Raw genomic sequence first — 24,419 nt, 5'->3', positions numbered from 1 at the left:
GGCCCAAATTATACAATATCTATATAAATCATGTTCGTGTAAATGTCTTAAATCATACCCGCTTGTCTATTTAAAATTGTAATTTAAAAATTTTATGCGCTTCTAAAAGTTAATGCATATTGTTGTCTATTTCTAATTCAAGTTTAGTTAAAAAGAGATAAAAATAATAATAATATATTTATCGTATATAACCAAGACACCAAGTACCAATGTTTACAAACAAATAGCCAATAAATAATAACAATAATATTATATTACATAATTGAATATCTCATTATAATATAGGTAGGTTTGGGTATCGCGGTGAACGAGGTTTGGTTTTTTTTCTCTTCGCGAATATAATATCCCCGATCGTGCAGATACCACCGCCTCCATTACTCCACCATTGTAAACAAAAAAATACTCTCGTGTAATCCGCGGCGGTGGATACGATTTTTTTCGTTCGTTTATTTGTGTTATTTTTTTCGTCCGCGGAATTCCGAGGTCAACCTGTTCCACCCTGCTGCGCGCGATCACCACTGCCCGCCGCGAAAACCGCCGACGAGGGTAATCTCTGGACCGCGCGGTACTTAAATGTATTTATATTATTATAAATGCGTGTGCATCTAAATACGCAATACGTAATATTCTCGGAAGCTGCAGTCGTATATAATTCAGTGATACACACACTACTACACAAGCTAATCTCAGCGGGACTCCGTTTGCAATTTAATAAAATATTATCTTATAATAATAATACTAAAAAAAATAGATATTTTAGTATACGGCGTGACGCGAGTAAATTGTATATTATTTTAGAATATTACGCCAATTAATATTGAAAAGTATATAAAATGATTTATATAATACGTTGATATTACTCAAAACTACGCAGAAGTACGTTGTTTTGATCGTCATATTGTATACATACTAAATGTGGCGCACCTAACCAGGCGTGAATTCGGGATGTCTAATTGGTGTGTAGGAGTTGGGGAGCATTACATATTGAGTTATCCGGTAACCAATATCATCTTGACATAGTATACCTAATATCGAAATATGTAATAAAAAAAATTTAACGTTTTTCTCTTGAAAGTTTTGTCATTATTTTCTAACGTTAAATAAAATAATGTTTAAAATAACTCTCGCTAGTTGTTTGAAAATTAAGAAGTAGGGAGAGGATCATTGTTTCCCATACCTACCGGCTCTCATTGTATCCAAAATCTATACTTCAGTGTGAAGTGTATGTATATGTCTGAGAAAAACCGAAAAGGAGATATTTGAAACGAAGTCATTACAACATGTAAAAGTTTTTGGTGTATGATTACTTCAACTAAATTGTCTCATTAGGTAATTAAGTGGATAAACAATAAAAAAAAAAATATGGGATGAAAAATGTTAACGCTTTCCAAGAATACGACTTTGTAGAAGGGTTTAGGATAAAAAGTAACAATACGTTACGTAATTATACGATATTTTCACACACGTGTGCGCTACGATACCTCGTCTTAACGGGAGGTAACCATTTTCACTACCCGTGAGTACTTCCAATGTACTACCACGACCGGTGCTTGGATACTTAATTTTTGTATACAAAGAGACCGTTTTTCACCGATTAAAACTAAGCTTCTAATGTCTAGAAGTTTCTTTTAGTGTCAGTCCACACTGATTTTCTGTTAAAATGTATATTTTACGATTACTCAATAAAAATTTAAAAAAAACAAACATTTTAAGTAAGCTTGTTTATCAGAACTTTTCCTATAATTTCATAAACTAAATATCACTAAAATTATTTTCTGTTATCATCGTGTGCGATATGAAAGTCTACTACTCAATCAACAGAAATTTGATTAATTTTCCGAGAACAGATTAACAACATCTACAAAACGAATCGAAATGAAGTTTTGCAGTCGAGACTATTCGCAGAAAATAACACAATTAACAATAAATTATTCGTAAACGGTTTGCTTAATTTGTATTGATTTAAGAATACCGACAATATCGTAGTCATCAATTAAGTAGAAGACGGATATTGGGACATACATAATTAGATTATACTGATACAATGTGAAATTCTTCGTTTAGAATATTTATGAGTTTAGTTTTACTTTTAATTGAACTGACTAATATAAAAATGGCTTTTATAAATGAATAGTAATCTCTTTAGGAGATATGAACAAATATTAATTAGGAGTTTGAAATATTATTTGCTATGATGATATGTTTCGTTAAGAATTACGAACATGATTAAAATGTTATTGTTGTTGATTATTAATAGTAGTAATTTGTTTATTTGTGGCATTTCTGAGAAATACTTTAAAGTATAGAATCATGATATTCATATATTATTTATGATTTGGTAGATTTAATCAGTGGTTTCCACTGAAAACTCGATTTTTGTTTCCACCAAATCTATTTCTACTACTACCACAAACGCTATTGTGGTAACGGACTTCTCCCCTTGATCGAGAAATCAACGCCGTCCGGTTAGCTTGAACGTACGGCGTCTGGTAAGACTGCGTGACGTTGCATGCATTCACTGTTACCGTTGCGCTGTTTTCATTATTGTTGTTTTGAATCGTGGTAATGTCTGTTATATTATACGCGCGAAAAGGTAAAATAAGTACTTTTTGCTTTCACGCGTTAAGTTTTGCTTTTTCTTAAAAAATCGAAATGTTACTGTGGCTTGTTGCCAATCCGTATGTGTGTATATATGTGTACCAGTGAAATCCGCGGTTGGATACGGTCTTGTAAGAAAATTGATGACTAGCTTTGGTTCAGGTCAAGGAGAGGTCTAGAAGATCCAACTGATGCTTACGGTACTTATTCCATTTCTATTTGATATTTTAAAGACTAGTTATCAGTATATTATATATTAATTCACTATGTAATTATATAAAAAATATGACAATTTGTTTAAAGATCATATCATTGTATTAGATTTATTTATAGAGTACCTATTATATTATTACAATAGTTATAGTAATAATTAGTATTATTGGTTATAAACTTATAAATTACAATTTCCCCCCATTACAATCAGAGCACAGTTATCGCTGTTAAACTGCTAAAAATCGAGTAAATTAGATGTTGGTGAAACAACCTAGCGATCTAAATTATAGTTTGAGAATCATTTAAATTTATTTAGGTGGTTCTCATAATATGATCAAGAGTATGATACTAAGTTTTTGATATTATTATCAACAGCCGAAATGCTTGAAAAAAATTCTTGTTTTGAACGTAACTTAATATATCCTTTGAGGTAGCATTGTAGCAGCGACTGTTTTTGAAGAGTATACTATTTTTGAGAAGGTCGAGTTCATGGTATTTGATTATTGGTCGATTTAAAAACTGAATGAAATTCTGACTAAGAATGTCTTTGTAGGTGGCTTAAGAATATTAAAAGTTTTATAGGAGCCGTATTAACAATTCGTTTCAATAAACCAAAGTTATACCTATCCTTACCTAATTTTTATTTTTTAGGGAATTTACCATATTTTACACTTTTTAGCAGTTGGTGTATTTAAGATATTAATCGGTGTTTTTTTTTTGGCTGTAAATTAATATGTATTTTAGTGAAATATATTTTAAGAGAATATTAGTTGTTGCGCAAAATTTGTATAGCGTGCAGTTCGGTATATACTATAGTATATAGTATATACTTTTTATATTCGATTACGTAGATATAAACTATGCATAAAACTATGAACGTGAAAATAAAACTATATAAAAAATATGACCTAAATCTTGTAGAGATATTTTCGCTCCCTACTATTACACCCTTAAAAGTTCAGATCCCCTTACATCTGCTCTTGGCTCTGACACTGTTTCAAGCAATCCTTCTGAAAAACCTGTTACTATATAAGTAGCAAAGAGATTTGAATCTCAACTAACTCAAATCACCACGTATAAAAAATATCTAGACTATTCAATTTATTATTATTTTGTTCTCTTTTGGTAGCTGATTTTTTCATGTTTATTAAGTAAAAAAATGTATAATGTATATAATATGTATGTTTATATGAACTTAATATATGCAATGATTTTAACATTTGAATACACGCTGAAATGTTGAATATATTTTTTTAATTGTTTGAATTGAATGTAAATGATCTAGAAGATTATTGTTAAGGCTATAGTCCAAATTGACCAACCAACGTATTGGAGTATTGGACTATAGCTTGAGTGGTTCTTACCAGCGTGAATGCGTGATACGGTTTTTGCTTTTTTACTATTTTGTTGTACATTTGTAAGTCGAATACAACACATGCGGGTATGGTGTCCTCTAAAGCATACAAATTATGTAGACTATATATTTTATTCGATAATATACTGATGTTATTTTACCTGTATGACAAATTTGTGGGTATGTAGTCATAAGCTATTCTGTATTCAATATGACAACATCTATTGGGAGTTAATATTATCAGAGTTCCTATATACCTACCTAATAATGTTGTTTTGAGTAAAAGTCTAATGTTCAATTTTGTGTACTTCATGGTACGCCACATTGCTGTAATTTTAACACCCCAAAGCACAAAATGTATACATTTGTTAATATTAAAATCCGGCACAAATGTCTAACTGTAGTAGTGTAGGTAAACGAGTACGCCTTGTTTGTGTATATAGATGTTATTCTGTACACATCGATATTATTTTATAATATTATAAATTATAAAAGTCGACAAAAATGATAAATTTAATTAATATTAATATATACGTATGTACTTACACACTCTCGACACTTATATTAACTTACTAGTGATTGGTTTGTTAATAATATGATATAATATTATAATAGCAATAATATAACGACGACAACGATGATGATGATGATGATAATGATAATGATGGATATTAAAATATAATGTACCATATTATTATATTCATATAAGTGTGATTCGCTTTTGGTTATTATTATTATTTTTTTATCTTTGACATATTATGGCTATACATTTGTATTTTAATTTTGTTACATATCGAATTTTATACAAATTATAAAATGCATTACGATTTTCCCTAATGATAGTTACAATAATGGTAATTTAAAAGGTTTAATACAACTGCACTGTAAAAATATCTTTATAATCATATACATAATACAATATATTTTCGAAGATTACGAAGTATAAGTTTAAAATTTTAAATACAAATATTTTTTATACTTTAGTAGTTTAGTATAATATATTATTATATTATTATATAGCACATAGTAGTCCTATACCTATTAATCTGACGTGCATGCCACGTCCACCAGTTGCGTTTTTCCTAATTGTCATCCTAGAAGATGTTGATTTTGTAATAAAAAATATTGATTTCAGACTGTTATATTCTTAAATAGGTAATAAACTAATAAATATTATATTGCCATTGTAGATATCAAGTTATTGGTATTTAGCATTTATTAATATATTCATAAATTGTTGTTAAATTAATATTATATTTATAATAAAGCAAATTTCAATAGGTATATTACTTATGTTATTATAATAAGTTATAATATGTCATTATGACATATTTTAGTAAAAATTGATTATTATCTAGATTCAGCAATTCGGTAGTAGGTACGTACTCACTATTCTGTAACCGTGACGATTACATGCGTTCGTAGATTGTGCACACTAGTTTGATACTTCGTGTTATATATTATAATGTTATAATTTATAACTACATATAAATTAAAATACAATTGTAGATACACATAATATATAATTAATGTTATAAACAATTTTTAGAGGAATGCGAATTCGAACCGAACTTATTTTAAATTTTAACCGAACTGTTCAAATTTTAAATCAAACCCTATTATATAATTGATTTTTTAAAATAATTTTTAAGACTTAAGAAAAAAAATTCTATTATTCACCCTTAAAAATATTCCCATTTAGTTTTGTTTTATGGTTTTATCTTTCACGTCATTCAATTTGTTACGAATATTAATTTCATTGGAGTTTGAATCGGTTTGAAAATTGAATATGTTGGAACATAATTTATAAATATTCATAATTAATAATATTTTACAAAATAATATTATACTAAAATGTTAGTTTAATACTTAATAAATAAATAAAGCGTTTTAAGATTTCACGAGTGTGTCGATTTTGGTACAAAGTGCGAAAGACTATCGTTGAATGCGTTCTGTATATTATATTTAGTCTATCGTATTCATATTTATAAGATTTTTAACACCTACAATGTGTGCACACGACGAAATGTGCTTGTACAAATAATACCAATGTCACAGTAAACCTTAGGATTAACGGTTATTTATTTGTTGTTGTTTTTTTGTGTTTTTAAAATGTCAAAATACGATATTGTCGTATGAAACATTGAAACGAGATTAAAACGAGAATGATATAGTGAATAAACTCGACATGTTGCAGTATGATGGTAGAAAAATAAAATCGTCACATTTAACGTTTTTTTCACCCAATAATATATTATGATGTTTTTTTACACATATTTCGTGAAAATATATTTATTCACTGCATTTTGTTATCTCGCTCATGCCTCACTCATTACCTATTAATGTCATTACAGGTTAACACTTAATTATTTTAATCTTATACTGTGACTGCTTTAGTATTTGAAATCCTTGGAATCATATTCATCTAGCCACTAAATTTACAAGCTTCAAGCACCATTACTTTTCTTTTAAATTCTGTCTCACCATTATTTTATGTATCATTTATATACAAATAGTGACATAGAAGTCAGTTAATCATACTTAGTAAATACATACCGATTACTTTTTTTTTTGGATAAGGAGATTTTTGGTCGCTTTTGTTACCTAATCTTATAAAAAGCTGCCTTATGTAGTTTATTAATCAATATCATTTTTGGCGTGTATAATATAATATTATATGAGTGCTTACTCGTTTTCTCAGATGATCAACATAATAGTACAACGGAAAGACACAGTGGGTCACTCTGTAGTCTGTATATATTATTCGTTATAAATAGTTATAATAGTCTTGAAGTGGCGATTAAATAGCATCGTTTGCTATCGGAAGCTATTATTATACTATAATATATAATTGTCGTATAACATAACGATTTGTATTGTATAATAAATATATTGACGTAATCATGATGCGCTGATAATGTAAATTGCTATTAAATAGAATGGTTTAAGTTTTAAGTAGAGATAGAGAGAGCGAGAGAGTATTTAAAAGGATTCTGGTTAAAAACGATTACGGAACGCAACGAAAATTCATCAATAAACGACGGCGGTGGAATAAAAACGGCGAGAAACAATATTTGTATGTCTTTGTAACATCCAACTATACTGTGTAACATGATGTAATTTAATATTTCATTACAAAGTTTGAATTATATATACAACATGTTCATTCGACAACGACGAAAGTCAACAATGGCAAATTATTATAACAAAATAAGGATGCAAACGGGGCGTATTATTATTATTATTACTATTATTATAGTCGTCGTTTATTATATATTTATATACGGCGGCAACTCGGCGGTTCTGACGTTTCTAGCGAAATAGTCTGTGGGTTTCGGAAAACATGAGTTGTTTGCATTTAAAGTCGGTTCAGCGGTTTTTCGATCCCCGGAACAATGGTGCGCGAAAACTGCAAACAAAATATCAAATTCGTATATACGCGTATTGTGATACGTATAAATTGTACACAATTAATAATGTATTTTGTGTAATGCGCGTTTGCTGTTATCGACGTGTGTGGTTAGTGCTTGTATGAGCGCCGAGACGGTGCGCGGGTACAATGACATGACTCAAAATCTCATTACTTTTCGGGAACCGAGAAAAAAGTCTAATTTTATTCCTGCCTATAGACCGTTTTTGTTGATTCTTCGTTGTTAGGTAGACTGCGCAATATTTGTGAATGAGAAAAAAAAACTAAATATTTTGATAATAAAAATTATGTTGCACATTTTTTTCAACTGTAGTAATCAAAAAATTACCAAATTCACAATAAATTAGTTCTTTTCCCCTACACACCTCACTTCATACATTTTATTAGTATTTATTTGACTTTTAGACCAGACAAGCTAATTCAAATTGCAAAAAATATATTGACAGTAATAATTTATAAACAAGTAGGATTATTACAATATTACTATATAGGTGGGTTTATATGCATAGGCAACTGAAGGAGGTTGGTTAGTCTAATTAGGACCCTCAGACTCAAAATGTGTATTATCAAAAGTCCAAGCTATACCTAGATGGCTGATCTAATTTTTACATAATTGATTAATTGAAACAAGTATTATGTTTTTCAATTTTTCAAATTCATTATTTTAAATTAATTGTTGAATGGTTTGATTTACAACGATAAATTACCACAATTATCAATGTCATTATGTTTGTAATAATTCCTTCAAACTGTTAAGTATTATAGTTATAGTTAATTTTGGAACACATGATAGCTGTTTTTCAAGTATTATACTGTGAACCAAAAGTTTGTTAAGGATGAGTAATTAGTATATTACATTAACGGTTCTCTAATTTATCTGTTTTTAAATAATTGATAAGATAAAATAAATAACTTAAAATCAGTTAGTTTTAAATATGTATACAGTATAAAAATGTAAATAGTTTAAGAGTAATACATAATATTGTAACTTGCGCGGTGCGTGTTTGTATTTAATATTTATTGTAATTTAATATTATATTGTATTATACTATTATTGTATATATATATATATGTGTGTGTGTGTGTATTTGTAATACAGTAAAAATTATAGAAAAAAAGTTAATAGTTAAGTATAAATAAATAATTTTTGCTCATTTTCATATCTAATTTTAACACGTTTTAAATGAGTATTTTGAATGAGAATTGGTTGGGTGGGTATTAGTCAATTGTTAATTTAAAAATGTAGGTCTAAATGCGTTATAGGTACCATATATTATTCGGAATATTGCTATTAAAATTAAAATTTATAAATTGAATAATTCGTAAATTTTGTCATACATCGTATGTATTATATTTTTTAGTTTTTACCTATTTTATTAAGTATTATTTTATCACCATAATATAATATGTTGTTACCTAAAAAATTTGTCAGAAGAAATAGACAATTTAATATCGTCTATATAATGCATTTTTGCACAATTATAAAAAAACATATAAATAATTATTAGAAAAAAAAAATTAACTGTTGTGGAAACTAGAACTAACTAACTCACTGAGAAGTTTAAGTTCGCCGAAAACATTAACAAACTAGACGTTTAAAACAACAAATAACTAAAAAAGGATATCTTTAACTTCGTCGTGTTTAGTGTAGCCATTCGAACTGATTCATTTCAAGGTTGACAAACTGGACGTGGTATAATATAATATTCCTATTGCCTGTAAACTTTTCCACTTATTCTCGTTAATTGCCGTTTTGTATGTTGTACCACATTTCGGTGAGGAGAAAAATAGACGATTTTTTTTTATCTTTTATCGTCATCAGCGTTTCATTTTATTACTATTATAACTCAAAAATTTTTTTCGCACACTTTGGACCGTTTTCGTCCTAGAAAAACGTGCGACATTAGTACCGCCAAGTCGCATACACGTGCAGTCGTAATAGTATATTATTCTAATATATTATTATGAAGTGTTCGTGGGTATAGTGTACATGCGTGTGTGTATAAATGTATAATATTATACATGTGTATAATTTTATATTTAAACGTCGTGCATTAATCTCCGATGACGTTTTTTTTTTCACCGAGTCTTAAATATATATTTATTATATTATAATATTATGTAGTATAATACTGTCGTTGCACTCCGATTATTTTGATAATGACAAGATGTTTGTTTGTTTAGCATTATTATTAATATTCATTCTTATTTTACGTTTTATATTTTTATATTGTAGTTTAAAACTTCAGTGGTTCGGCCTTTTCGTCTGCAGTCGGACGCCTCCGTGATTATGAGGTACCTATACGTTAGTATATTAACCATTATTACGTTACGATTATGTAATATGATACCACAGACGAACCGCAATCGATAAGCCGAAAAAAAATCGCTTTTCCACGTGTTAAACGTACACACGAACATATTTTTTTATGTGACGAATGTATCATCCACGACAATTTTTTTTTATTCCGTTCAATGTATTTTATAGCAATAATAAATGTGTATATAATATTATATCGTGAGCTGCAGAGCAGTAGGGCAACCGGTGCGCTAATCTCCTCCTCGAAGGTTCTTGGAGTGAATATCGTGGCTCTGCACACTCGACAGACGTAATGTTTATAGATGGGGGTGGGTGGTTCTTATATAATATTATAAGTATATATACTTATCACTTTGTGTAGATACGTTGTACATGATGATATATATTTCGAGTACGTTGCATTATCTCTTGTGTAAATACCGCATGTGTTATACCTTTACTTGTATATAATATATATTATATTATATTATTCGAGTCGTTCGTATAGTAAAACCGAGGACCTATAACTCCGACTATAATACCAATGTACGTGAAATCCGTGTTCGAGCTCCATATAGTTAGTTACCTACTTTACGATTCCGGCTGTATCTACCACAGCTTAATAGCGTGGCTGAGTTTCTACAAACATCCCATCCCCTTGCCGACAAAAATCAAATAGATAGAACTGGTAAACCAGTGCACTGATAGCATATTGTCCGTTCGAATTCGAGTAGATATGTTAAGTGTCGAAACCAACCTTATATAATCATAATATGTGATATATTATAATGTATGCACATAGTTTACCTGTAGGTCTGATTAAAACGGTTCCATGTACAATCCACGACATGATATCACATCTTCATATTAAACAATAATACACGTTGAACTTTTGGAGCGGTCGATTTTAGTATTTAAGTAGTTCATAATTTCATAAAGTTTCCGAAATACTTTTGTGTTTTTCTTGATTCATTTTTATTAGTTATTTTATAATATAGTATTGAATATTACTATAAGACAGAATATATTTAAATTATTCAATATTTATTACACATATACGCGTATTCGTTTGTCCTTAGATCGATTTCATTGATATCCATAAAAAATTGGATTTTTTTAAAAGTTGGCTAGTATGGAATATTTTATTCCTTACGATTCCATGTGAACGAACATTTTGATTTAATTATCGTTGATGGAATTGCATGATATTACAATGTGCAAGGTATTAAATAAAAACGTACAAAATTGAGACAATAATAGTAAAGCATAATTTTCAGTTATTTCGTCCACTTTTTCTTACACATTATATCAACATTCAATTATAAGTGTTATATACTTAAACACGTTATATTTCGATACTTAATAGTTGAACCCACCTAGTTATTCTAACAATATTTTCGTCTGAGGGTTAATATCAACAAAAACGAGGTTCCGAGACGTGTTGCATATAATTTCATTTCGCAGCGTTGCGCTTCGTGCGTTTAATGCAAATAGAATCAAGTTTAATCATTTTTATTGATAATATAACAAAATTATATTTTTTTTATGTAAATAGGCAAAAATAAAATAATGATTTAATTAATTTCACCACGTAGGTATATGTCATGTATGTGAATACAAAACATGGTTAGGTCATATTATTTATTCATTTTTTTAATGTATTTTTTTTTGTTTTTGAAAATACAATATCAATGTCACAATTATTTTGTTGCTAAAAATGGAAAAAAATAAAATACTATATTTTTTCCGAAAACGTGTTTAAAAGAAATTAACACATTGATTAATTGCTGTGTAATATAGGTAATTTGCAGCGTTACGAGTTTTTTTGCGTTGTTTTTACATTCAAAAATCGATTAAGATTTGAATGAAAAGTAGTCGTATAAAAATTAATGTTCTTATTAATAAAATAAATATATACCACACGTTTATTAAACGTTTATATAATATAATTTTTTTTTATGCTTACAAACTATACTATATCATTAAATCTATCACTATGGGTAATAAACAATAAACATAAATATAATTTTATTGATTTACATATTAATTATTTCATTGAATATATTCATAACTTAACTTAAATTTAGTGTCTTACCAATTTCTTTGGTAATAAAATATTTAGTTATCATTCTCGAACATATTATACAAGATTAGTTTTAAAATTCGTATACTACTCCTTCTGAAAAATCCAAATTACGCGGAGGCATAAATAACGCGGTTTTCAAGCCTTTTTATAATAGGTATAATTTCAAATGTTCAAAATTTCTATATTGTGAATATTTAGCGTGCTATTTGCATGCATTTTTAAGCTCAATATTAAAATTCACATGAGTAATTTTCCTCTTAAAATTACATAAATTGTATTTATTGTGTTTATATATTTTTATAGTCCCGTATTTTACGACTTTTTCCATACATGAATTCAGCATCCAGGTGTCTCGACATAATGTAAACAACACTTTTGTTCTATATTTATTGAATTATCCATCCCGTATATATCTTATTCCTTGAATTTAAAATTTTTTTGTTATCAATTTAAAATGAAGTCAAATAATTTTATTTAGAAAATAAAATATATCAACAACTATGATATTGTCTTCAGATTGAATGTGAAAAGAACATTTTCATATTCTACTTATTCTAGTATTTTAGTATTATAATTATTCAAATAATAATTCTATTTTATTATTAATTAGAATAAGAAAATTTATCTAATGGCTAAAAATTTGTTTTTACTGTATTCATTTCAAATAATGAACCCTATTTTTAATTAATTTAAGTATATACCTACTCTGTGAGTTTGAACAAAAATAAAAGTTACTTTGAAATAAAAAATAAATTTTACAAAGACTTGCAATATAAGAAATCATCACTTTATATTACTTTTTTAAATTATGATAACATAATATTATGTCCAGTATATAAAAATAAATTAGGTGTGAATAAAAAATAACTTGAGTTTAGGCAGTAACATGTTTTTATTAATCATTTGTAATAAAAACAATAAACATCAATAATAATTTATTATACTATTATGCCATCAATGTATTAAGTATATTTGTTTTTAATGTCAAAATAGATTATTATTTAACTTGTAAGGTTATTATTATTATTCATTATTTAATATATTTTATCCAAATATTAATTAATGAAAATTATTAACTATTTAAAAAAGATAAAATGGCGTTCCTGTTATTTATTTATATTTGATTTTGATAAAACTCTGTGTTTAGTGATTTCATAGGATTTAACTATATTTGTTGTGGACTTTGTTACTTCAAAATTATATGTATTAAATGTAAATAAGTTATTTCGTATTGAATTTTAATGAAATACATTATTGTGTACATTTGACAAAATGGATTTTTCAGTCATGGTAAAAAGTTATAACTTTGCTTCAATGAAAAATAAAATCGTTTCGCATAGTACATAATATAATATTCCTCGTTTACGCTTCTAATTTGGGCGGTCTCGCTATTCTGTTTTAAACTATTACGTGTTATGAATAATAAAATAACTATATTGCAGATGATCTAATAATCTTTTCGTATAGCTAATTTAATAGTAGTAGGTGTCGAATAATTTAGATTTTTGGTTCTGACAATAAATTTCCGCACCCAAATTATGTATCTAATAAATTATTATAAGAGTTAGTAGGTAGGTATATCGATTATGGAATGAATATAATACAGTTATCAAGTCTTAACCATTACTGCGTATAACAACTTTAATCTTACGATCGGTATATTAGGTAGATGATGTATACTTTAAGTGTATATACTATACTATGTATATATAATAAAATATTATATAAGTATAAACATACTAATAAATAATAAAATAATGTGTTGACACAATAATACCTATAATAATGTTGTAAATTATTATATTAGAATTTTATGATGTGCATAATACTAGAAAATTAGAATAAAGATGTCGGGTGTACGATGGAATTATATCAGCAAAAAAATAACTATAGGTACCTAATTGCATTTTATAAATAATTTTTTATAATATTAATCACTTTTAAATGCTTAATAACATTATATAAGAATTTGATGATTTAAAATTCGAGATAAAACTATTATGCACGATAGTATTTTACTCAGGTGTGCACAGTGTACACTTATAATAGATATACGCGTCAATGCATTTAAACTATGGTTTATAAAGTATAATTTATATACATTATATTATATTAAATCCCTTAATAAGTTAAAGGGCTCTTCCTCCTGCGGGATTCGCACCTGCAACACAATGATCGCTCTCTTTTGCATCTTGAAATTTCATATAGGTATATAATTTTAAATATTTAAAAATAAAATATGTTAAGGATAAAATATACAAAAATGTTTAAAATAATAGGGAGATTCGTAATATTTAGATTGAATACATTAAGTAAAGGTATACGAGTGTACTATACATAAAGAATAAATACTAAATTGAAGACGATTTAAATGGAATTAACATAATCTAACAAAAACATTGATTTTGGACATTTAAAAATATACAAGTATTATGCATATTATCATAAAACCTTTTCCATTCATTTTTTGGGGGTGTATATAAGCTGCAGCTGTTCTTTGCTAATGAACCAGCTCGCGCGCGTCGGTTTATATTACTACATTAGTTTTTAATATGTGTACCTATTGTGTATGAAAAATTTGTATTTTTAATAAAAAAAAAAAATCAATAATGCTTGGCGCAATGTTGTACGTGACTTTTAAACGTAGATAATATATTGTATATATTATTTTGCATCACGTGATTTTTAAATATACGTTAAGGTAGGTTAGGAGATGATTGGTGGAGGGTCACGAGATAGAACCTTATACCGCCTTAAACATTTACCTTAGACATTTATTTTTTCGATTTAATTTTAACTGAGATAATATGGAAATCGTGAAAGATAGTCTGAAAAAAATTCTCATATAAGCTATGCGATAAGAAAAAAAATACATACATAGTGACACTGATACAGAATTAGAATATTATGATTTATTCGTAATTAGTTTATAAATATAATATATTATATACTATAATATATGTATGATGATAGGAAATGGTTTTCGTTAACGGATAAACATAATTCGTCGTTAAATAACTTGTTTTTTGTTGGTTTTAATTTTTGTCATCCAACGATTCCGATGGGCCGTATAATAATATACGAATTATTAATGGGTGCAGTATATACATTCGGACGTTAAACGCGACAAGTTTGGGCACGATAACGCGTACATAACACATTTGGGCTACAGATAAAATAAAGTATTATACACCAATAGGTACCTCCTACCCATAATATTGTCGGCGCCTAAGTAAACACAGCTCATATTTTAATATATATTCATATAAGTATATATTTATATGTGTGTACCATAATAAATTATTATAATATTATTAGACTCTGTTTGCGGAGCACTTGAAAACATATATTATTTTAATGCGAATTTAAATGATATATATAATCGTCGTATTTATTCATACTTAAGCTACTATGGCCATTTATATTTTCGATACTTGCTATTTAATCATTTATAAATACATATATAGATAATGGTGAATGATTTAAAAATCCTCTAACAATATTCGAGTGTTGAACACTCGACCGATTCCTTTCCACCACTCTGCAAATAAATAATCATAATATCTCTGAACTCGGGTCGAAGGCCAGCTATACTCAAATACCGACGGGGATGTAACAGGTTAATATCATTGGATATAATCATGACTTAAATTAATACTATGTCCATTAATGTACAAAAAAATGTATTTCCGAATGAGGTATATCGTGTATTCATGTTAAATATGTGACGGCGCGCGGCGTGCAGTTCAAGTGAAAAGTCATGTAATATTTTTTAAACCATAAATTGTAAACGTAATTGCAAAACAAAATTCCAATGTCAATAAGTATATTTAAAACAAGGAATTACGTAGAGCAAGGAAGCACCATACAGTTGTTTGAGTAGCTGATTTGATTTTAAACTTAATAACGTATTACCATAGGTATTCCACACTATTATAACCAGTTGACATATTTGAAAAATATTGAAAGTTTAATATTATTCTCTGCGGGATTGGAAAACCAGTATTAATCTTTATACTTGGTTCAGTTTGAGCGTGAGTGATTCGTAATATAATACTGTGATACTTCCCCTAATGGAAACCTCAAAATAGTGTACTTTTTTTTGGGAATAAACTCCAAACTTTCTACAAAGTAACGAACTCTCTGAATATTGGACATATTTCAGTGATCGAGAGTGTCCGTTTTTTTGTTGAGATATTTCTCTGTATATTATTATTTATAGGCGGGTGATAAATCAGCAATAAAACACTTCATTATTTATCAGATCGGTTTGGACAATGCTCAACATTTTCAATAATATTTAATCGTAAAGCATAGGTACACGAGTAAGTGTGCATGTAAAAGTAATGCGGTTTTGAGCGTCAGTGATTCGGTATTTTGCTTGTTCTCCACGCACTCTCACGTAAAAACCAATAACAATAATAATAATAATGTTTATCACCTGTATGATAGTATTCACATGAGGGAGCCAATCTATAAATTTCTTCGACGATAGGGTCATCTTCGACTCTTTGGTAAACTTTATAGTGTTCAGTATCAATCTATAAACTATAATTTAATAGATATACTACTATATTACGAACGCCCCCAGACAACAAAACCATGTAAAACAACCGGGACGGACATCGATCGGAAAATGGCCGATCGTATTTCATACTTGTGTTTTTTTTTTGTATCTGTAAACATTATTACCTGTATAATTTAAAGGATACAACACCTATTCATATAGTAATCGGCATGCGTATGTACAATAATAATGGTATGTAACTCGCGTAGGATAACGTTATAATATATATATATATATAAATATATTATTATTATTCCTGTGTGGTATATGTAGGTACCTTTATAGATAGCATTATATATTACACGGACGCGTTGTTAAAAACGGGTTGTCGGTCGTAATCGGTTTTTAACGTTTCCACTCGATCCACCGCTGTCGACCGACGACCGGTATGGTAAAGATACAGGAAGAATATTATAAACGCATCAGGAAATTAATACGACGGCCGCGGCGATCTCGTAATGTATTTCACGTATATGTCGTGTCGCAACACAGCGGCGGCGCATTATTATTATTATTAATAATAATAATAGTCGTGAGTTTGATATATTATTACAGTATACCTACCTAAACGTATATGGTATACACGCTACATAATATACAATAAATGTTGGTATACATATACTCGTAATATTATATATTGTTCCTACGGCTTCAACTGCTTTATTATAGTGTTGTTACGATTATTTACATTTTAAAATACAATATAATAATGTATAATATGCTACACCACCGGATGCTTTCATTTTCGACAAAAATCGAAATGACGGCATATAACCGTGTTGGTATACCTAGCCAAAAATAAGTACTTAATATTATTGTATATTATGATGGTAATGGTGCTTCGACGTATTTATGACGCAGTGTGAACATAATGGCGATTTGAATTTTTAAAACGAAACGGAAGAAAAAAACATGTTCCCGTGGCATGTAATATTCCTATGCATTTATATAATATATATATTATATTAAATATGACCATTATTATATTCCATACGGTCGCAACTTATAGCATGTTTACGTCACAAACGATTCTCGCGATTGTTTTATTTTATACAAATATTATGGTGGTTTTTTTTCCTTAAACGCGCCAATTATTCGGTCGATTTTTAAAATATCTAAAAAGAAGTATCGATTTTTCATACATATATATATCAAAAAATTCTTAACACTACGTGTACGTTTGAAAAAAATCAACATTTCATTTAGGTATTATACTGTTTAAATTCTTATTATAAATAAGATTATCAAATAAAAATCTATAGTTAAAGTTTAGACTTCATTTTTTGATATCCAAACTCGTTCTCCATCTAATAAACTCATCATGTATATACATCAGTATGGACATACGATATCAGTATTGGGTTTTTGCAAAGTCTTTTAATACTAACAATCTATCTTCTTGCAACAAATAACATTCTCATTTCGATACTTCACCAAAAAATCTTCTTACAGACCTTTTTTAGAGGAATAAAAAATTCCTACTCTTAATCAATTAGCCAAATATTTTAATTTTCCAATTTTTATACTAATTTTTATAAATAATCATACTAATATACTAATTAAACAATAATTATTCTCCATTTCAATTTCCAGTAATGTAAATATAAGACCAAAAATATATTGCCATGAAGAACTATATAGTAAAAAAAAAAAAATGATAATACCTAAAAAATTCCAGTTCGAATTCATGGTACTGCTGAATTCTAATATATTTCTTATAATTATATTATAATATTACATGTCATTAAACTTATTTACGTATTATATGCTATACAATTGTATAGATTGTAAATTAATTCTTCTTAAATAATAATAATAATAAAAAAAAAAATTGTAGACATAATTAATTACAATTGGTACTCTGCGAATTTTCAACCGTCTGCTCATTTAAATTATAAACGCTCGTAAACGATAACAAAAATATATATTATGTTATTATTTGGCCGTATATTCCATATTTATATTATATACATCAACACGTGTCGTATTAGAGTGCACTACGTCGTTGAAAATCTTACCTTGTATACAATCTGTAGGCACTATATATTATTGTCATATGCACATGGCGTAATAGACTATTAGACTACAATACTACATACGAGTTAGGCCTTACGTCCAGTCTTCGTGTTATTATTGATGGCGAATGGAGGAGATAAGACATTACCAAGAATAGGCCAGTAAATTGCATAAAAAATAAAACTTTTTTTTGATGGTTTTTATTTTCAAACATTTACATCATCTGGTCTTATTCCGGCCGACGACGGTCGTTTAAAATGAATTCCCGGAAAATATATTCATTGTACTTTTTAGTAAAAAAAAATTGCATATGCGTTTGAAATTATGCAGTCAATGCCTACTTAAACTAAACGCCGACGTAACAATTTACAATATTATACATAACGTATAATACGATACAGTTCGGTTCACTATGCCGTCCGAAAACACACGTAACCTTTTTTTCCTACCCAAAATATTGTATTGTTATTATTATTGTTATACACTTATACGCATATACCCATTATGCACCAGCCGAGTATTTCATTGTTCCGTGCGGAATGTCTGGAGAAAAATTAAGCGAGTGTGACGTAGGTATCTAATTAAGTCTCAGGTAGAAAAAGAAAAGAAATATTAAAAAAATAAAGAATAACCTTAATGGCACATATTCTCTATCTGACGGAGGGTTTTTTTTGCAGACACTGAAGAGTTATGACTTTTTACCTAGACAGGCTAGACATCATCATTGGGGTCGCATAACTCTCCCCGTATATAATAATATACAATATACATAATAATAATAATAAATAATTGTTAATTATTATTATTATTATTACGATTCACGTTGTTGTTGCTATCGTGATCCATGCAAACTCATCCTCGGGTATCGTTTACAGCGTGATATACTATTAGAATATTATTTGATTGTAAAATAATCATATAGATTGCATAACAGGAAAAATCGTATTGTTAAATCTGTGTGGTTTTCCGCAAGTTTGTGTTTTTATTTTTACCTTTATTCCGAGTTAGTTAATGCTAGAGTCGCGCAATCGAGTGATGCGTGTAATGGTGGGCGATCACTATCCGAAGATAAAAGACAAATCTGTCTCGAACGAATGTCCGGATTGAGAGGCGCAGTCACCGGGCCCGCTCTTCCGGTCTCGTTCGTCGTCGAGTCATCCACCCGACCCGACGGTATAATACATGCACGCACGCGAGCCTTTGCGGGGGACCCGACGGCGATGACGGATGCGACGACGAGAGGTCGATGACCGTATCTTTATGCGCACCATAGTAACACCGCCTTCGCGCATTATTATAATTATTATCGCCATCGTCGTTATTAGAGGTATAAATAGAGCTATAGCGAGTGTCGCGCAATATTAAACTATGTACACACACACACACACACACACATATACTTACAAAGTCAGCTCGCATTATCATTTGTTTTTCTATCATAATCCGATCGTATTGTGAATTGTGATACAGCTGGATGTTTGTAAACGCGGATAGAGTACACTATAAACGACGTCGACACAGTGACATTGTGTCGGGTCGGCCGACAATAAACGCTCTGTATATGCATAAAAACATGTACGACGCATGTGCTCTTAGTAATAATCACATACAAACACACACACACATACACGTCGTCGCCTTGTCCCGCGAGGTGCAGCCCATACAATGAACATGTGTCTAACAGACGCACAGACACTATTTCCGGACCCGTCGCCGAAGTGGCAAGTGCTCCTCGGTCGGAGGCATAGGTTTTATTTTTTTTCTACGCCACCAGACCACCAGATTTATAAATTATTCGAGGCCAGAGACGAAACATAAATAAAAAAAAATTTCCTTTACGAAATACATCGTGTTATAAACATATTATTATTAATTTCGGTGTAAACAAGTTATATTTTTAGATCCTACAAAAAATTAGCGGTGCAACGGTTGCAAAATAAAATTTGAAAATACTGCGAAATATATGCTTAATATTTTAAGCAAATAAAAAAAAATTGTTATTTCTTAGTTTGCTTATTTGTGAATTGTGACTGACATATCGTTCGTTGAACACACCTACAAAAAAAAATAAATAAATAAACACTACTCAAACGTTTATTATAACGTAATAATATTCGGATATTAATATGAATTCATTATGGATATTGCAATGATTGTCTTATGTTCAAATACAAAGTATGTTTACGTGCTCGTCTGATTAAATCCCACATTGATGATGCATGGAAAAACAATAGTATTTAACAGCCGTGTAATACCAAATTATAAATTACAATAATATTATGGTATTATGGCAACTATTACAATTTTTGAGTTTTCCAAACAATAATAAATAAACATCGTCTTAATCAATAACAATATAATCATATCGTCGTCGAAAAGTCACCTCATTTTAGAAATTTCTTAAATTTTATCGGTTCTTCTGATCTAGTATTATTCGGGCGTCTGTATATTATCATACTATATAATATACACACACACATTATCGTCATTATAGTAATAATAGGTATTAAAAAACGCGCAAATAATTTATCGATGTTGTAGAGACGTATTTTGTTAACCAAATTATGTATCTATGACATAATAATAACTAGAATACGAATTTTAAAGTTCTAAAAAATTATACATTTAAAACACAACAATAAAGCTCTAAAAGTCATTTAAAACTTTTAAAAAGAACTATAACATTTTTTAAGAAAATTTTTTTTCTTATTAATATTATGTTTAACTGATTAATGTAGTTGTAATTGTGAATAATATTTAATAATAAAAACTATATTCTATGTCAACTAACGAAGTAGGGGTAAATTTAGGTTATATTTTATTTTATTGAACCAAATCTTTAGAAAGTTTTTGTTTAGATATTTTTTTGTTTTTTGGTATTCTTGATATTAGTGTAAGAATTTTAAATACCAATTTCATCATATCATCAATATTTTGTGAAATTAAATTTTTTGTTTTTCCTGAAACTTGTTTAATTTTATGTTTAAACTTAACCAAATAATTCCATTATAGCTTCCTAGATTATTTTAAACATGCAATTTCAGAAGCCAAATATTAGAAATTACTTTTTTGTATTAATAAGTTAAAGGTTTTATGTAAATACATATTAAGTTTATTGTATTCAGATTTTTTAAATTTGATTAAAAATAAGCACGTTTCATTATAATATTCCAAATAAAATAAAACGTTTTTACATTTACATATTTTCACATATTTTGAAGTAACTAATTGCATTTTCTTAAATATTTTTCCAATTAGTACATATTACGTATTTTTATATTTACCTATTTACAGACATTACAACAATAATAATAATTCCTTGGAAAATATGTTCAACCTGTTGTAAATCGTAATAATGAACGTCGTAATTATCAAAATAAAATACCTAGGGAAACTACGTATTTGCATTTTTTTTATACTATCTATTACTCTAGCGACTACTTGATCTCATTCGTTTGTTAATTTTCTATTCAGGACTTTAATTTTGTATGATTAAAGTTTTAAAAATTAATAGACTATTTATTATTTATAGCTTTTTTCACATATTTTAGCAAAAATAATAACATAAATATTTATATTTTTAATTATTTACAAAACCGCATCATAGACTAATAACTGTATTTATCTAACTCAACTATTATTATAACATTATAACATGGACATCGCGATAAAACAATATTATTGTATACATTATATTACCATAAAATACTAATATAAGTGGATTTTTTAAGTTATTAGGAATATATTGGTATACACGTCGCTGCTACATTTTCCGGTGATGACGTCGAGTTTTACTTATCAATATTATATAATGAGTTTGCGAGTAAGTCAGCTGCTGTATAAATTTAAACATAAATTTCGAGAGCGGACTTGAATATTTTATACATTTTATACTGTTTGTTTTTTCTCTAAACGCATGATTTAATAATCACCAATGAATTGCATAATATACGTATTATATTTTTATAATAATACTTTTATATTCATAATATAAAAATATTTACTATGTACAAAACGTTCCAAACTTAATAATAGATCACCCGAAACAGTAATATACCCACGTTAAAAACCGTCAGTTTTTTAAAAAAAACTATTTAATCGGTGCTCAAAATTCGAAAAAATGTATACTTTTGTTTTTTTTTTTATATATATAGTTAATCAAACGCATACTACTCCTAAAAACCTAATAAAAATACATATATGTGAGTTTTCTTGAGAACGTTGCCAATTTTTAAGAAATATCGACTTCACAAAAATAAACTTAAAATGTTTTTTATTCATTTTTGTGTACTTGAATTAGATTTAAGAACTATTGGTTGGACTGCATACAATTTTAAAAAATGCGCAGTAATCAAAACTGATATTATAGGTATAGATTTAACTTCATCCACAATATTTAATATTTCATAGATTAAATATTATATTATATAGGTATTATGTAGAATTATGAATCATTGTAAAATAGTTGTATATTATATTATAGCACTGCATTACAGATAGCTAACAAATTTATCGATATAAAGAAAGTTAATTGTCTTTGTTAGGTATTATAAATATTATATATAAATGATTGATTATAACTACCTACTAGATATTTATCATTATTAATTTAATTAATTATTATTATGGTAATATTTTAAGAGCTTTGTATAAATACTCTTCTGCAATATTAAAATAATTTTGTGTAAGACCGGATTAAGAGTGTTTTGGGAGGATTATGCTGTAAGCTATTAATCTTCATACATTTTATAAAATTTATTTTATCACTGGAATATTAAAAATACGATTATATTTGAGATGAAACATATTTATAATTAAATATCAATTTATAAGAGCTGTGAATAATAATAAATTATATAATAATTTAAGTTTAGTGTGCATAACATATAGTAAGGTAAGTAAAATAATATTTATAAGTAGAATTGATAAATATTAATACCTATTTGCAATCCTTTAACAGAAATTACTACAGAAACTGTAGTTCATTTCTCATCTTTGAAAGTTTTATTTTATAGGTAATCATCAGTGATAAGTTATTATACTAAATACATTGTTTATGTATTCTTCTTTTATGTTTTTTTTGCGATTAAATCGACTCGACTATTCGTTGATTACGAATAAGACGTGGATTTAAATAAGAATACTGGATTTGGATTGTTGTTTTGGTGACTTTTTGTAGTCATTTGAAATTTTGAGAAAAATGTTTTATATTATATTTTATTGTTCAGCTTAAGATAAAAGTGATTTTCTTATATTTGTAATGCTTATATATCATCTGCAGTACTTATATCAATGTATAGTATAACGTATAACCCATACGTGTACTTATGTCCTTATAAGCACAACAATTAGTTCACTTCAAGAATGATCAGTCTCATGCAGTTAGAATCCAAATTCTTCTTTCTAAGTACAAACAATATATTTATCCTCATAGTCCAGTCACGATGGTTAAATTTAGTTAATGAAACTCTAACGATTTTATTATTTTTTTAATTAGAATTAATGAATTTTCGTTAGTAAAGTTTTAAAAACGTTTTTAGTTTTTTTTTTGTTGAGTTAGCGTTGAAAAGATAATTTATTTATTAAAAATCATTCATTTATAAATAATGTAAATGCTAAAAATATTATAATATTGCTTTAATTGTTATTGCAATTATTAAAATATATGTAAGATTTTATTATAACACATCATGGCACATTTGAAAACTGTAATAACTAATTAATATTAAGATTAACCTAACAATAAAAAACAGTCCAATTGTCGAGCGCATGAAACTATCACCCCTAATAGAAATAAATGCACAACACTGACGAAAGGTACTATATCGGTGATATATGACCACTCATTAAGAAAGT

General features: G+C 27.9%; 1 long non-coding RNA gene across 1 annotated transcript in view; it reads right to left on the bottom strand.

Moving 5' to 3' along the window:
• Positions 1 to 20,299, bottom strand: part of LOC114119238 (uncharacterized) — a 53,454-nt gene extending 33,155 nt beyond the window's left edge. Inside the window, exon 1 of the long non-coding RNA XR_007604723.1 lies at positions 19,968 to 20,299. This is a non-coding gene — a long non-coding RNA (uncharacterized LOC114119238). The remainder of the gene's footprint in view (positions 1 to 19,967) is intronic.
• Positions 20,300 to 24,419: the final 4,120 nt, after the last annotated feature.

The sequence above is a fragment of the Aphis gossypii genome, chromosome 3 (genome assembly GCF_020184175.1).
Source record: "Aphis gossypii isolate Hap1 chromosome 3, ASM2018417v2, whole genome shotgun sequence".
NCBI classification, from domain to species: Eukaryota; Metazoa; Arthropoda; class Insecta; order Hemiptera; family Aphididae; genus Aphis; species Aphis gossypii.
Note: the sequence above shows the minus strand (reverse complement) of the source record. Positions and strands in the feature narration are given on the sequence as shown.